The following is a 15,564-nucleotide window of genomic DNA, read 5'->3' as shown; positions in this document are numbered from 1 at the left end:
TTGTCAATAAGTGCAAAGGTTTCTCGGGGGATGAGGAATGGGGCGTTCTGGAGAACATACAACAGTCTGTCGAGGGTCATCATTTTGAATAGCGCGGCTCTACCCATTAGCGATAGGGGAAGGGATTGCCAATGGGGGATGTCTCTGTTGAACCGCTCAATTACTGGTTGTAGATTAAGTCGGAGGAACTCATCAAGTGTCGGGTCAAGCCGTATACCCAGGTATTTAAATTCCTTAATAGAGACATGGTATGGGCAGGTCTCCGGGATTGCAGACTCGCCACCCTGAATCGGGAAGAAGATGGTTTTGGCATCATTAACCTTTAGGCCTGCAAAGTCCTGGTATTCCCTGAGAATAAGGGAGACAGCCGGGCATGAGATGCATGGATTACTGAGGTATATGAGGAAGTCATCCGCATAGAGCGAAAGGCGGTCTTCTCCTCCTTCCGGCCATACAAAACCAGTCCAGTTGGTATTAGCTCTAAGCTCAATTGCTAGCGGTTCAATGGCCAGGAGGAAGAGGAGTGGAGATAGTGGGCATCCCTGCCTCGTGCCCCGACCTAAGGGAAATGATTTGGAGGACCTGCCATTCACCCTCACCGTGTACTCCGGGGATGCATAGAGAAGTTTTACCCATGATATAAATGTCTGTCCCAGGTTCATCCTAGCCATGATCGCACACAGAGCATCCCACCCCACAGAGTCAAACGCCTTTTCGAAGTCCACCGCCAGGAGGGCGAGTGGGGCTGGTATTTCCTTTGCTCTGCTCAGCGCCAATTGGACTCTGCGTCAGTTCATTCGAGTTGATTTATTGGGCATGAATCCACATTGGTCCGGGTGGACGAGGGTCTCAATCACCTGCAGTAGTCTGTTGGCAAGTGTTCTGGCGAGGACCTTGGCTTCGCCGCTGATCAGGGATATCAGACGATAGGAGGCACATTCCTCTGGGGGTTTCCCAGGCTTGTGTATGACTACTGTGCATGCCTTCCTGAGGTCTGGGGGGAGTGCTCCTAGTTCTCTGCTGCGTAAGAACATGCAGTGCATGTGGGTAGATAGTGTGTCACCGAGGCATTTCCATGTTTCTGTTGGGAACCCGTTGGGGTCCGGAGTTTTCCCGGGTTGGAGCTGTGCCAGCGCTTCTTGCACCTCAATGTCGGTGATGTCAGCATTCAGGAGATCTGATTGGTGCTGTGGGAGTATCGGAATCTCGATTCGGTCGAGGTAGCGTGAGGGCTCAACTGGCAGGTTCTCAGTGGGTGGGGTATAAAGATTTTTGTAGTAGGCGGCGAATGCCTCGACAATGTCAGAGTCTTCTGTCAGCAGTGTTCCATCTGGAGACCTAATGGCCCGTACATGTCCCCTGCTTTGTTCGTGTCTCTCTAATCAGGCCAGAGTCTTGTTGGCTTTGTCGCCCCGCTCGTATATTTGGCTCCGGACTAATTGGTGGGCAGTTCAAGCGTTATCTAGAGATAGGTTGCTATGGGTGTCCTGCGCCGTGAGCATTGCCTCTTTTGCCTCTTGGGTGCCGTGTACTAGGACTTGCCGTTCACACTCCAAGACTCGTGTTTCTGCTTCTCTGACCTTCTGGACTTGACGTTGTTGGTAGGCTGAGACCGCTGAGATAGCTTCCCCCCGGAGGACTGTCCTGTACGCCTCCCAGCTCAAGATCAGGCAGTACACGGAGCCTTCATTGAGTTCGAAATATTCTGCTGTCTTTTTTTCAAGCTCCTCAGCGATTTCGGGGAGACGAAGATGGTATGCGTTTAGGCACCAGTTACGGTCTGGGCGGCGACAGGAGTTTTTCATGGTTAGGAGGAGCGGAGAGTGGTCCGAAATTCCTCTTGCGAGGAATACAGCGTCGAGAAGCCTGTGATTTATGTTGCGAGGGATAAAGGCATAATCGATCCTGGAGAACGATTTGTGGACGCCGAATAGAAGGAAAAACCAGCCTCGTCGTTGTGAAGCGATCGCCAAGTGTCCGTCAGTCCCAAGGCCTCGGCGAACGCAGCGAGCGGTGTGGAGGTGGGGTGGGTTCCAGATCTCCTATGGGATCAATCGACTGCGGTGTCCATTACTTTATTATAGTCCCCCCCAATCACCCACGCTTCAGCCTCTTCTTCCAGGAGCAAGCTCTGTAGTTCGGAGAGTAGTTCTTTCGCCAGTGTGGGGGGGCATAGATTGCTGCCAGGCCCCATTTCTCGCCCCAGATGTCAGCTAGCAACAGTACATAGCGCCCCCGGGGGTCAGTCCTGATCTTCCTGACCTGGAGGGGAACTCGCTTGTGGACGAGTATCATCGTGCCCCTGGCACCTTTCGTGAATCCAGCATGGTAGGTATGCGAATAATTGGATCTTTTGAAAAAGTTGGTGTTTGTGCCTATCAAGTGCGTTTCATTTAGAAGGGCAATGTCTGGCGAGTGTCGGTTTAGGTACTGGAGCACCAATCTTCGCTTTATGCTGGAGCCGAGGCCATTGACGTTCCAGGACAGTATGGTTACCTTGTTGGAGTTCATTCTATCTGTGTGAGTCTTCTTGTTGGGACGTCTGGGAGGATTAGTGGCAGTCGCACTTTTTCCGGGGACATATGGCGGTTTCCTTTCAGGGGAGACATCCGAGGGTTGCCTCGCCTTGAAGTGCCTGCAGACTGGCTGATAATTGCGTCCACGGTCCTGGCCAAAGACCGTGCTTGCTTTCCTTGCCTGCGTTTGTCGGCTTCAAGCCTTCTTGTCCCATGATTCCATTTCCTTAAGTCCCCAAAACTCCCCCCACCCTGTACTTCCTCCCCAACTGGGAGCACCTGTCACCCAAACATTAAACTTATAACTTGGTAAACTTCCTCGGGATAACCCTGACTGCGATACCGCCCGCGCCACATTAAGAGCGGCGGCCGCTAGATGAGCGCTTCCATGTTATTCCGTTGCAGATTGGTCCCCCCATTGCGTGAGCCTTACCCCTTTTCCGTGGGGGTCCCCGTCACGTCGTTGTCTGCATTGGCCGGAGATCGAGGGGGCGAGGGCCGCTCGGGCCGGGGCCTCTGTGCGGGTGGGCCCGGTGGTGTGCGCCTCGCTCTGGAATCCGTGAGAACTTGGGTTTCCAGCCAGTCCCATGCTTCTTTGGGAGTGTAGAATAGATGAGTGGTGCCCTCATAGTGGACTTTGAGCGATGCCGGGAAAAATAAAGCATATTTGATAGAAAGTGACTGAAACTTCTTCTTGACCGAGTCAAAAGATTGGCAGGCTTTTTGGACTTCCTTGGTGTAGTCGGGGTAGAACCCGACCCTATAGCTCTTGTATGTAATCGGGCCAGAGGCCCTTGCCATTTGTAGGATCACATCTCGATCGCGGTATTTCAGCAGGCGCGCGATTATCGTTCTAGGCGGGGCGCCCGGGGTAGGTGGGCCGGTGGGGACTCTGTGCGCCCTTTCTATGCAGAAGAATTTGGATAGTTTTTTAGGGGCGAAGACATGAGTTAGCCAATCTTCCAGGAAAAGTTCAGCGCTGGGGCCTTCCTCCTTCTCCGGTATTCCGAGGATCCTGAGGTTATTTCGCCGCGCTCTCCCTTCGTTGTCCTCAGCACGGTATTCCAGTTGGGCAATTTTTTGGGTGATCACAGCAAGTTGTTGTTCCAAGCGGTGCACCGTGTCTTCTGTGTCCGACACTCTCTGTTCCGCATCACCAACCCTGGCCGATAGATTGCGATGGTCTTGGTGTATAAGGGACACCTCGATGGATATGCCACCTATTTTGAGTTCCAGTGATGTCCTCGAGTCCCCAATCGCTTTCATGAGGTCCGTCAAGGAGATTGGGGAGTCCTGAGGCTCGTCGCCGGCCCCATCGTCTTCTGGGGGCCGAGGTCCGCGGCTTGGAGGGGCCTCCACGGTGTAGAGATCCATTTTGCTTTGCAGTGTTTGCCGCTTGGTCTTTTCCTTTCCCATGTCGCGGATGATCGGCCCTGTGTAATGGGGGTCCGGCTGCTGCACGTAGTCACCCAAGGGGTGGATGTAGGGTTTGGAAAAGGGCTGGTGTGTGCCAGGCGGGTGTATCCAAGCAACGTATGTCCGCGTGCTGGCTGCGTCTTAATAAAGTTCGTTGGTAGCGTATCTCCGGTCCACGGGGGAGCGCAGGACACGGTTCTCCTTGTCCTGCTGCAGCTCGACCCCGGGTGCTGTTGTCTCGCCGATTGGGGGGAGGAGGCCTTCTCAAGGAGGGGTCCCCACGCTCGACGTGTCGTGGAGGGGCGGGCGCTACGCCAGGGCCTCAGCGGCCACACCTCGTCCGTCTGCAGACTTCGGGGAGGATCTCGCGTCTCCTACTCCGATTTTCTTCAGGGTTGCGGGCACTGGTTCTCTGCTGCATCCGCTACCCACGGGGCGCAGCTGGGGTGGGAATAGTACTCTTTAACGGGAGTTCTTGGAGGATAATTGTAGCGGCCACCGGGAGCCGAGATAGTTAGGTCCGCATGCATCGGGCGCGCATGCGCAGTCCGCCCACAGATACCCTTCTTAACCTTTGTAAAATCACCCAAGAGTCTTCGAAAACTACAAGCTGGTACCTGATTTTCAATGTGTATTGGAACTCTAAGCCGTTGCTTCAGATGTACTGGTGGACTCTTTAACAGACATTATTGATACTTTTAATATCAGATTTAATAACTTATTCATGATTATTTGTGGGGACTTGAACATTTCTTGTTACGATACAAATGGTATGTTCACTAATGATGCTGCTAGCTTGGTGAACAAGGGACACACGAGATTGGAACCAAGAGATTACATGGTGTAATGAAATGAACACTAGGGATCTTTACATGCGTAATGTCCAAACAGCTGGTGACATTCCAGGTAAGCCCACTTGGTCCAGTGGGAATCACTCAAGAGGTTTTGATTATTTCTTTGTTTCAAGGAATGGGTTAAATACCATAAAAACCTTCAGGTGACATCCATGGCCAAAATGACCATGCATTGCCGGAAATGAATTGGGCTACAGGTTTTCAACAAACAAATATAACCTGATGGCCAAATGTGGACATATCTCTGGGAAGGAATCACCTATGTATGAAACCGCAGGAGGTCGACAATCCCCTGACAAAATGTACTAGGCAATTACAGAGTAACACAAGGGAAATTATACTCCACTCCTCCGGAATTTTAGGGTAAGTGACAAGAGAGGAACTAGATTGTATTTTTAGCCTAAACACTGTTATGGCAAGCTGATAGTCCTAGAAAAAAGGCAGTTGCAGAAGGACCTTCGGATGAGCCAACTTTCCAAGAGTAATAAAAGACTTGAATGGCTTAGAAAGAGGAAGCGACAGTATAAGAACTGGCTGTCACTTCACAATGCTCAAATGTTACAGTCTGGCTCTGAGACGATGTTAAAAGCCATCAGGGACAAAGACTGGCGACAAACAAGGCAGATGATTAATAACCAGACCTCTATTCAGGAGGCCGTCCTAATAAATGTAGTAACTGAGGAAGATTGGGTTTCATTTTATGTTAATGTTAATGTTAAAGATCATTTGCACTGTGCACTATCACCAGCGAGGAGGTCCCCTGGCACTCTGGCGCATCTGAAAGGTAAGAGTGGGGGGTGGGGGCGGCTTAGTAGGGTATATATGGAAAAGGTGGGGCTAGGGTTGTGATGTCCTGTTGACAGCTTCAGTTTGGTTTGCACTGTTGCTGAGCTTGGGTGCGATTAACAGCGCAGTAGATTCCTGTGTGCTGTTGTGCAGGGCTATGTGAGGTTTGTTTGTCGTTGCAGTGTGGTGAAGTGCATCTGGATTGCTATGCAGAGAGGTGGTTGTTCTGTTTTGCGTTTGAAGAGTTTATGCCGAGCTTGAGGGTTTTAGGGTTGAGTTAGTCAGTGTTATTCTTACCTTGTTGCTTTGGACTTCTGTGCTCATCGTCTCTGTCCATGCTGTATGTTGGGTGATGTGTAGTGGTTTGTTCCCCATGTATTGCACATGGTGGTGGCTTTCCTCTGGAATTGTCTTGTGGTTTGTGGGCATGTGGTTGTGCAGGCCTCCCAGCACTGCCAGGTTGGAGATGGCTAAGGGATGATGATCCTTTGTATTGCGTATGTCTTTTTGGGGGCAATTCCACATTTTTGCTGCTGGGTGGGTGAAATACAACCACCCAAGTTCTCTTTTTTGGTATGGCTTTGGTTCTAGGCGAGTGTTGTTGCTTGATTTGAGCGGTATTGCCGGTCGGTAGATGGTTATTTTCTTTTGTAGGAATTCTGCTCCTTGGCCGTGTGTTCATCCATTCATAGAGTTCTTGTAGACAGCCATCCATCACTGTGTTTTCTTCTTGTGTGTCTTTTATTTTGTAGATGATTTGTGTGTCGCCTGCACAGTTGTAGCATGTAAATCTGTGTTCTTTAATGAGCTTGTTTAGTGGAGTCAGGTAGATATTGAAGAGCTGTGGGGATAGGGATGATCCTTGTGGTACTGCACGGTTGGTGTCTCTTGGAGTGGATTTGAAAGGCTTAATCCAGATGGTTTCCTTTCTGTCTCCTAGGAATGATTTATTCCAGAGTATGGCCAGGTCTGTGATTCCTATTTCTTCTAGTCTCTTGATGAGGATGTCATGGCTGACTGTGTCGAACGCTGCAGAGAGGTCCAAAAGTGTCAGAGATGAACTTGTGTTGGAGTCTTTAGATCCTCCCAGATTGAGAGGAGTGCCATTTCAGTTACTCTCTTAGGTCTAAATCCGACTTGTGCCTGGCCCAGCAGTTAGTGTTTTTTTAGATGTTCCTTTGTTAGTCCATAGAGGTAGGTTTCAAGTAGTTTTGCTGGGTATGGGATGTTTAAGATAGGTCTGTAGTTGGAGAGGTCTTCCACGTTGCCTGCCATGTTCTTGAGCAGTGGTTTGATGTACACCGATTTGAAAGATCGCAGCACTTTCTCTGGTGCGAGTGATTGGTTGAAGAGGATTCTGTAACATTCCAAGGGTGTTCCCTGTGTGAGGATTGATATGTCTGTAGGGCAGGGGTACATGGGGGAGCCTGCTTTTTTTCTCTATCTTACCAGCTTGATGTAAGTCTCTACTGATATTTGGGGGAAGCTTTGGAGTTTGTTTTGGGGATCCTCGGTTGGGGGGGTGGTTTGTGTATTTTGGTTGCCTGTACTGCTTTGTATGATTTGGTGGATGACACTGATTTTGTTTTTGAAGTGGTCTGCATGGTCGTTACATAGTTTCACTGAGAGCACCAGTGTGGCACATGCTATCCTTCACAATTCCGTCTAAGTGTGTCACATGCTATCCTTCACAATTCCATCTAAGTGTGGGGCATGTTAAAATTCACAATTCCGTCTAAGTGTGGGGCATGTTAAAATTCACAATTCCGTCTAAGTGTGGGGCATGCTAACATTCACAATTCTGCCTAAGTGTGGCACATGCTATCCTTCACAATTCCATCTAAGTGTGTCACATGCTATCCTTCACAATTCCATCTAAGTGTGGGGCATGTTAAAATTCACAATTCCGTCTAAGTGTGGCACATGCTATCCTTCACAATTCCATCTAAGTGTGTCACATGCTATCCTTCACAATTCCATCTAAGTGTGGGGCATGTTAAAATTCACAATTCTGTCTAAGTGTGGCACATGCTATCCTTCACAATTCCATCAAGATGTGGCATATGGTATCCTTCACAATTCCATCTAAGTGTGTCACATGCTATCCTTCACAATTCCATCAAGATGTGGCATATGCTAGCCTTCACAATTCCATCTAGGTGTGGCACATGCTATCCTTCACAATTCCATCTAAGTGTGTCACATGCTATCCTTCACAATTCCATCTAAGTGTGGGGCATGTTAAAATTCACAATTCCGTCTAAGTGTGGGGCATGCTAACATTCACAATTCTGTCTAAGTGTGGCACATGCTATCCTTCACAATTCCATCAAGATGTGGCATATGGTATCCTTCACAATTCCATCTAAGTGTGTCACATGCTATCCTTCACAATTCCATCAAGATGTGGCATATGCTATCCTTCACAATTCCATCTAGGTGTGGCACATGCTATCCTTCACAATTCCATCTAAGTGTGTCACATGCTATCCTTCACAATTCCATCAAGATGTGGCATATGCTATCCTTCACAATTCCATCTAGGTGTGGCACATGCTATCCTTCACAATTCCATCTAAGTGTGGGGCATGTTAAAATTCACAATTCCGTCTAAGTGTGGGGCATGCTAACATTCACAATTCTGTCTAAGTGTGGCACATGCTATCCTTCACAATTCCATCAAGATGTGGCATATGGTATCCTTCACAATTCCATCTAAGTGTGTCACATGCTATCCTTCACAATTCCATCAAGATGTGGCATATGCTATCCTTCACAATTCCATCTAGGTGTGGCACATGCTATCCTTCACAATTCCGTCTAAGTGTGTCACATGCTATCCTTCACAATTCCATCTTAGTGTGGGGCATGTTAAAATTCACAATTCTGTCTAAGTGTGGCACATGCTATCCTTCACAATTCCATCAAGATGTGGCACATGCTATCATTCATAATTCAATCTAAGTGTGGCACATGCTATCATTAACAGTTTCATCCAAGTGTATGACATGCTATCATTCACAATTTCAGGTTTGTATTGCACATGCTATCATTCATAATTCAATCTAAGTGTGGCACATGCTATCATTCATAATTCCACCCAAGTGTGGCACATGACATCCTTCACAATTCCATCTAAGTGTGGCACATGCTATCCTTAACAATTCCTTCTAAGTGTGGCACATGCTATCCTTAACAATTCCTTCTAAGTGTGGCACATGCTATCCTTAACAATTCCTTCTAAGTGTGGCACATGCTTTCCTTCACATTTCCATCTAAGTGTGGGGCATGCTAACATTCACAATTCCGTCTACGTTTGTGTGATAATCAGGACAGGAGCCGGTATGGATGCTGAAGAATACTTTATTCAAGGCACTGGAAATGTTCAAGAATCGAACAAAAGACCACAGGCTTTTGCCCAGTTGCTTCACTGTGGCACTTTAAAGTCTGGGGTAAATGCTCCTTGGAAGGCTTCTCCTACTCACTGGAGCCCGGATAGGCCCACCAGTCGCTTCCACTCTCCTCTCCTTCTCCCTGCAATGAGCAAGAACAATGTCATTAGGCCAGTCCCTTTTATACTCAGTCATAGGCGTGTATGAGGGCCAATCAGGGACCAGTCCTCTCCCCCCTCCATTGATTGGTTGATACCCTGGGGGCCCTGCCCCTAGAAAAAGAGCTGCCTTCCCCCTTCCTGTTCCCTTTGTCCCGTTGGTTGCAATGGGACCTCCCACCAAGCTCCCAGTCTCCTGCTTGCTGCTGCTGTCCACGTGTGCAGCACGGCGTGTAAGCCTTAGGTAGGCTCCGCCCCCTGCATATGGCGTCTTGGTGTTTTCCCCTCGGCTGGATCACCGAGCGGCATGTCTGGGGCCCGCTGGCTGTGCAGGTAAGGAGAGCTGCTTGTGGCCCATGGCGGTGGGTCGCCGGGTCATACGCTTCCATCCGACGTCGGGCGGCCAGTCCATGCATGTGTTTTGTGTTCTTGAGGCTGGCCGCCAACCAATGTCGGAGGGGAAGGGGTCGGCCTGCGCACCATAGGTCCCTGAGCCTGTCCCGCTCTGCCGCAGCATCGGCAAACCGGACCAACCTGAGAGTGGGCGGTGCTGCGGCAGTGCAGGCGGCCCAGGCGGTGGTGCGCAGAAGAGTGTCCTCAGCACCCGACAGCACGCCAAGGTCTCTCTCACAGCCCCCCGCTATTCCCCAGGCCCGCACCACTGCCGGCTCCGGTGCTCCCCTCCATACCCCCATCCCCACATACCCCCACCACGGATCCAGGCCAGTCAGGCTGGTTCGAGCACCTGGACACGTAGTCATCCACCAACTGAAACCTGGCAGGTCTATGCAGGGTAACAAAGTCAAAGGGCTGGAGGGACAAGAACCAACCCAACACCCGCTGGTTGGTGTCCTTGTGTCTGGCCAGCCATTGCAAGGGGGCGTGATCGGTGTACAGCGGGAACCTCCTCCCCAGTAAATAGTAACGCAAGGTGTCAACTGCCCATTTTATGGCCAAGCACTCTTTTTCAATTGTCGAGTATACAACCTCATGTGGCAGGAGCTTACGGCTCACAAAACAGAGGTGCCGCAGGAAGCCCTCAATCTCCTGCGATAGGACCACACCCAACCCCTGGCCTGAGGCATCAGTCTTCAAGTAGAAATGTCTCAGGAAGTCAGGACATATTAACACAGGGTGCGAGGATATGCTGTGTTTTAGTCCTTCAATGGCCACTAGTGCAGCAGTGTTGCTGGACAGGTCAGGAGAACCTCCATTCTTTAGAGCGTCGGTCAAAGGAGCAGCCAGGGTTGAGAAGTTTAGTATGAAGTGTCTATAATATCCAATAAACCCCAAGAATGCCCTTATTTGCTTCCTGGTGGTTGGATCTGGTATAGTTTGTATCGCCTCGATTTTGGATACTGGGGCCTGATGACACCCCCACCCATAGTATGACCCAGGTATTTGGTTTCCTGGGCCCCTAGGACTGTTTTTTTAGGATTGATGTGTAGACCGGCACGGGTTAAGGTGCCAACCACTTCTTGGAGATGAACCAGATGCTCTCTCCATGATGCACTATATACCACAATATCATCCAGGTATGCGCTGCGTAGTTGTCATGTGGCTGCAGAAGGATGTCCATCAATTTCTGAAATGTGGCCGGGGCCCCATGCAACCCGAAGGGTAATACCTTGTATTGGAAGAACCCCTGAGGAGTTGAGAAGGCGGTTTTCTCTTTGATTTTCGGAGTGGGAGCTGCCAGTATCCCTTGGTGAGGTCTAAGGTGCTAAGGTAACGGGCAGAACCTAGCCTTTCAAGAAGTTTGTCCATCCTAGGCATGGGTTAGGCTTTGTATTGTGAAATCGTATTGAGCTGTCTGTAATCCATGCAAAACCGGATTGATCCGTCCGGTTTGGGCACAAGTACGATTGGTGAACACCAAGCGCTAGTTGATGGTTCTATAATGTCTAACCGGACCATTTCTGCTACTTCCTTCTTTATGACCCGTCTTCAGGCCTCTGGAATCCTGTATGGCCGGAGTCGCACCGTTTTTCCGGGTAGGGTCTCAATCTGGTGCTCTATAACCCTGGTTCTGCCAGGTAGAGGAGAGAATGTTTCTAAATGGGGTTTGAGTGTTTCCCGGATTTCGTTCTTCATTAGGTCCGTCAGGGTTGCACCCCATTGTACTGCTTCTATGTGCCTGTGTGGCGGTGTTGCCTGTGTTGGTTCCCCATTTATCCCATAAGAGGGCATGATGGCTACCGGGGCGATTCCGTCTATTTTTTTAAGAGGTTAATATGATATACTTAATCAGAGGGAGTCCGGTCAGGTTGATGTATTCGATAGTTTACTGGTCCCAGGACGTCTTTCACTACATATGGCCCTCTCCACCGTGCTAATAGTTTGTTTGTGCTGGTGGATAACAAGACTAGTACCCACTCCCCTGGTTGTAACTTCCTTAAACGGCTCCCTTTGTTATATGCTCTCTCTTGGTTGTCTTGTGCGAGCCCTAGATTGGCTTCGGCCATGGTTCTCAGGGTGGTTAGGTGTTCCCTTAGTTGTTCAGCGTATTCGGTTAAGGAGGTTTCTGGATTGTTTTCCCAGTCTTCTTTGACTAGATCCAGAATCGTCCGAGCCTGTCTCCCAAATAATAACTCAAAAGGTGAGAACCCAGTGGAGGACTGGGGCGTGTCTCTCAGCACCATTAGGATCAAGGGTATCGCTCGGTCTCAGTCTCTTCCTTCAGGTCCCGTCACCCTCCTTAGCATTTTCTTTATGGTCTTGTTATACCTTTCCACCAATCCATCCGTCTGGGGATGGTAGACCGAGTTGTGTAATTGTTTTATCTGTAATCTTTCACAGACCTGTCGTATGATGGTTGACATAAAGTTTGTTCCTTGATCTGTCAGGATCTCGATAGGCAGGCCTACCCGTGAAAAAAAGGGATTAGCTGATCGCATATTTGTTTTGCTGACGTCCCCTTTAGGGGAAAGGCCTCAGGGTACCTAGTGGCATAATTGTCATGCCTGTGCCACTGGCGCACACATTGGCAACCATCATGGACTATTTGGTACTCATTTATCTTCATAATACTCTTTGAACAACCCCTATTCACACTTTGGTCCTTAATTTCCATTTGCACGACTTTGGTACTTTCTTATTTAATTCAGCGAACTACATGTACCATAATGCACCTTGCTACAGTTATCCATTCCTGGCTATTCCCATTCATCAGTATTGGAACCACAATCCCCAGAAACCCTAGCGATCAGTGCTGCTTCCACCATCTCAGGACCAGAGAGGGAGGAGGCAGATTACCTTCAGGTGTGCTGCTCCAGGTGCTGCCAATTAGCCTGCCTCAGTTCAGGGCAGGGCTGTATTTAAGCAGCTGCCTGCAGGAGCTCAGTCTCTTGCATTAAGAGTTCTCCCAGCACCTTTGTGCCTTGAGCCACGAATTGTATGCTGTTCCTGTTGCTGTATTATTCTGCTTCTGATCCAGTGCCCTTTGCCGGCTCATCTGGGCTCCCTGCCTTGCAGCCTGCTACACTCCTCTGCCTGCAGTCCTGGTCCTCTGGGCTTCCTGCCTCGCTGCCCTGCTCCTCTGGGCTTCCTGCCTTGCAGCCTGCTACACTCCTCTGCCTGCAGCCCTGCTCCAATGGGCTCCCTGCCTTGCAGCCCGCTACACTCCTCTGCCTGCAGCCCTGGTCCTCTGGGTTCCCTGCCTTGCTGCCCTGCTCCTCTGGGCTCACTCCTTGGTGCCCTGCTCCTCTGGGCTCTCTGTCTGCAGCCTACTACAGCTCTCTGCCCTGCTCCTCTGGGCTCCCTGCCTTGCTGCCCTGCTCCTCTGGGCTCACTCCTTTGCTGTCCTGCTCCTCTGGGCTCTCTGTCCGCAGCCTACTAGAGCTCTCTGTCCTGCTCCTCTGGGCTCCCTGCCTTGCTGTCCTGCTCCTCTGGGCTCACTCCTTTGCTGTCCTGCTCCTCTGGGCTCTCTGTCCGCAGCCTACTAGAGCTCTCTGTCCTGCTCCTCTGGACTCCCTGCCTTGCAGCCTACTACAGTCCTCTGTAGTCCTCAACAGTTTGCCTGAACCTTGTGCCATCAGTTACTCCAGCCCTGCTTCCTTGTTTGCAGCCCCCTGTTTCCTGGCCACTGCTCCCTTACTCTCTTTCTTGTTTGCAACCCCTTGTTCTTGATCCCTGTCCTTCTCATCCTTGACTCTTCTGTCCTCCCCTTAGGTTATCCATTTCAGTTATACTGTTTCTGTACAGACACCCACAGCTGTTGTTCCCAGCCATGAGCATACAGAGTGGGCTCCTGTAATAGCAATCTGTGCAGAAGGCTGGAGTTTCCAAAGGTCTGTGGAACACTCTTTCCCATTTCAGCATACACCCCAAGAGGGAATCCAGTTTGTTTGTACCTTTGTATTCCCTGCCCCTTTTTTGTTCACAGCTACTGCTACCTCTTCTTCTTTCTTGTTGAGCTTCCTGCTGTGTGTGCTTATCTGTCACCTTCCATCAGTACAGCCACCCAAAACCTACCTGGGTGCCCGTTGCCACTCTTGACAGAGTGCCATCCTTGACAATAATACACGATAACCAGCAAGTACTTGTACCCCCTAATTGCCAGCTCCAGTGGTCCTACCAAATCCATACTGATGCGCTGGAAGGGTATGGTAATCAAATGCATGCGTTGTAATGGAGCCTTAGCCGGTTTCTCTCCGCTTGTCAGCTGACAAGTTCCGCATTCTTTGCAAAATTTGGCTATGTCTCCATAAATCCCTGGCCAATAGAATCTCTTTAAGATGTTTTGTTGGGTTTTCAAGGAGGCCATATGGCCCCCGCACGGGTGGTTGTGGGCGAGTTGGAGTATAATCATGCGATGGGGTTTGGGTAGAAGCAATTGTTCTCTTCGGATACCTTCCTCAGTCAGGTATACTCGGTATAGTAAACCCTGTCTAGAGGTGAAACCTGGTCCCTTAGTTAGGTTGGGATCCTTCTCTTGCAAAGCCCTTCTCGGGCTACTCTAAGGGAGGGGTCCATCACGGTCTCTCTCCGGATGGATTCCTCATGATCCTCGGGATTCCAGGCTATTCTTTGGGTGGCATACATGGACTCAGACCGTGCAAGACGGTTTTCCCTTCTTCCAGTACTGTTTTTTTAATGACCCTTGGTACCTGGTTGCATTGGTTCTTGGGCGAATGGTGCTTCACCCCACCAGTTGTGGTCCAGGGCATTTATTGCCTGGTGGAAGAGGGGTAGATCGGTCCCAATGACAACGGGGGCGGGTTAGGAAGGTAGGACGACAGCTCGCAGCTCTGTAATGTTAGGGCCTACTTCTAGTCTTACAGTTTTCATGGGGTAGGCTTTACGTCCCAGTGTATATAGCGTATAGGTATTTCAGCACGCCATGGTCTCTCTCACAGCCCTCCGCCCTTCCCCAGGCCCTGCACCACTGGCGGCTCCAGTGCTCCCCTCCATAACTCCATCCCCACAGTGTGGCACATGCTATCCTTCACAATTCCATCAAGGTGTGGCACATGCTATCCTTCACAATTCCATCTAGGTGTGGCATATGCTATCCTTCACAATTCCATCTAAGTGTGGCACATGCTATCCTTCACAATTCCATCTAGGTGTGGCATATGCTATACTTCACAATTCCATCTAGGTGTGGCACATGCTATCCTTCACAATTCCATCTAGGTGTGGCATATGCTATCCTTCACAATTCCATCTACGTGTGGTATATAGAACAAGTTACTTACCTGTAACTGTTGTTCTCCAGCATGGGTCTGGCATGGATTCAAATGCTCATGAATATTCCCCGTCGTCAGGCTGGGAATCCTCGGTAAAGAAAAAATCAGTTTCAGTTTTGTTTCTGAACTGTCTTTTTCCTAATAACCAATCACTGGTCTCTGGGTCATACTGCCCCCAGCCAATGACTGCCCTCTACCTAAGCCCCTCATCTGGCAGCCATCTTCAGATTTGGTAGCACGTAAAGTGGCAGTAGGACCAAGAGAAGAGCCGCAGAGGAGTAGGAGGGAGGGTTCGCATGTGAATCCATGCCAGACCCATGCTGGAGAACAACAGTTACAGGTGGTAACTTGTTCCTTCTCCAGGATGGGGTCTGGTATGAATTCACATGCTCATGAATACAAGAATACATAGCAGTACACACATGCACAACCACGGGAGGTGGCAAGGCTCAGCATTAAGCATTTCATCAACTCAACATTAAGCATCTCTTACCTCCTCACCAGGCCCACTGGTGTGCGTCGACCTCCACGTAGCAGACCTGCAGATGTCCAGCAGGGGCACACCAGACAGGAACGCTGTGGTAGCAGCGATTGTTCTGGTCGAATGGGCTCTCGGACGGCCGGGCAAGGGTCGGTTTGCCAACCAGTGACAGTGTATAATGCAGCCGGAGAGCCATCTGTAAATGGAAGCCTTCAAGAGGGCCTTCTCTTGATTCACAGGTCCAAAGTTCACAAACAGCTGTGATGTCTTC

This window comes from Ambystoma mexicanum, chromosome 11, assembly GCF_040938575.1.
Source record: "Ambystoma mexicanum isolate Mex_15411 chromosome 11, UKY_AmexF1_1, whole genome shotgun sequence".
In the NCBI taxonomy this organism is placed as follows: Eukaryota; Metazoa; Chordata; class Amphibia; order Caudata; family Ambystomatidae; genus Ambystoma; species Ambystoma mexicanum.
Note: the sequence above shows the minus strand (reverse complement) of the source record.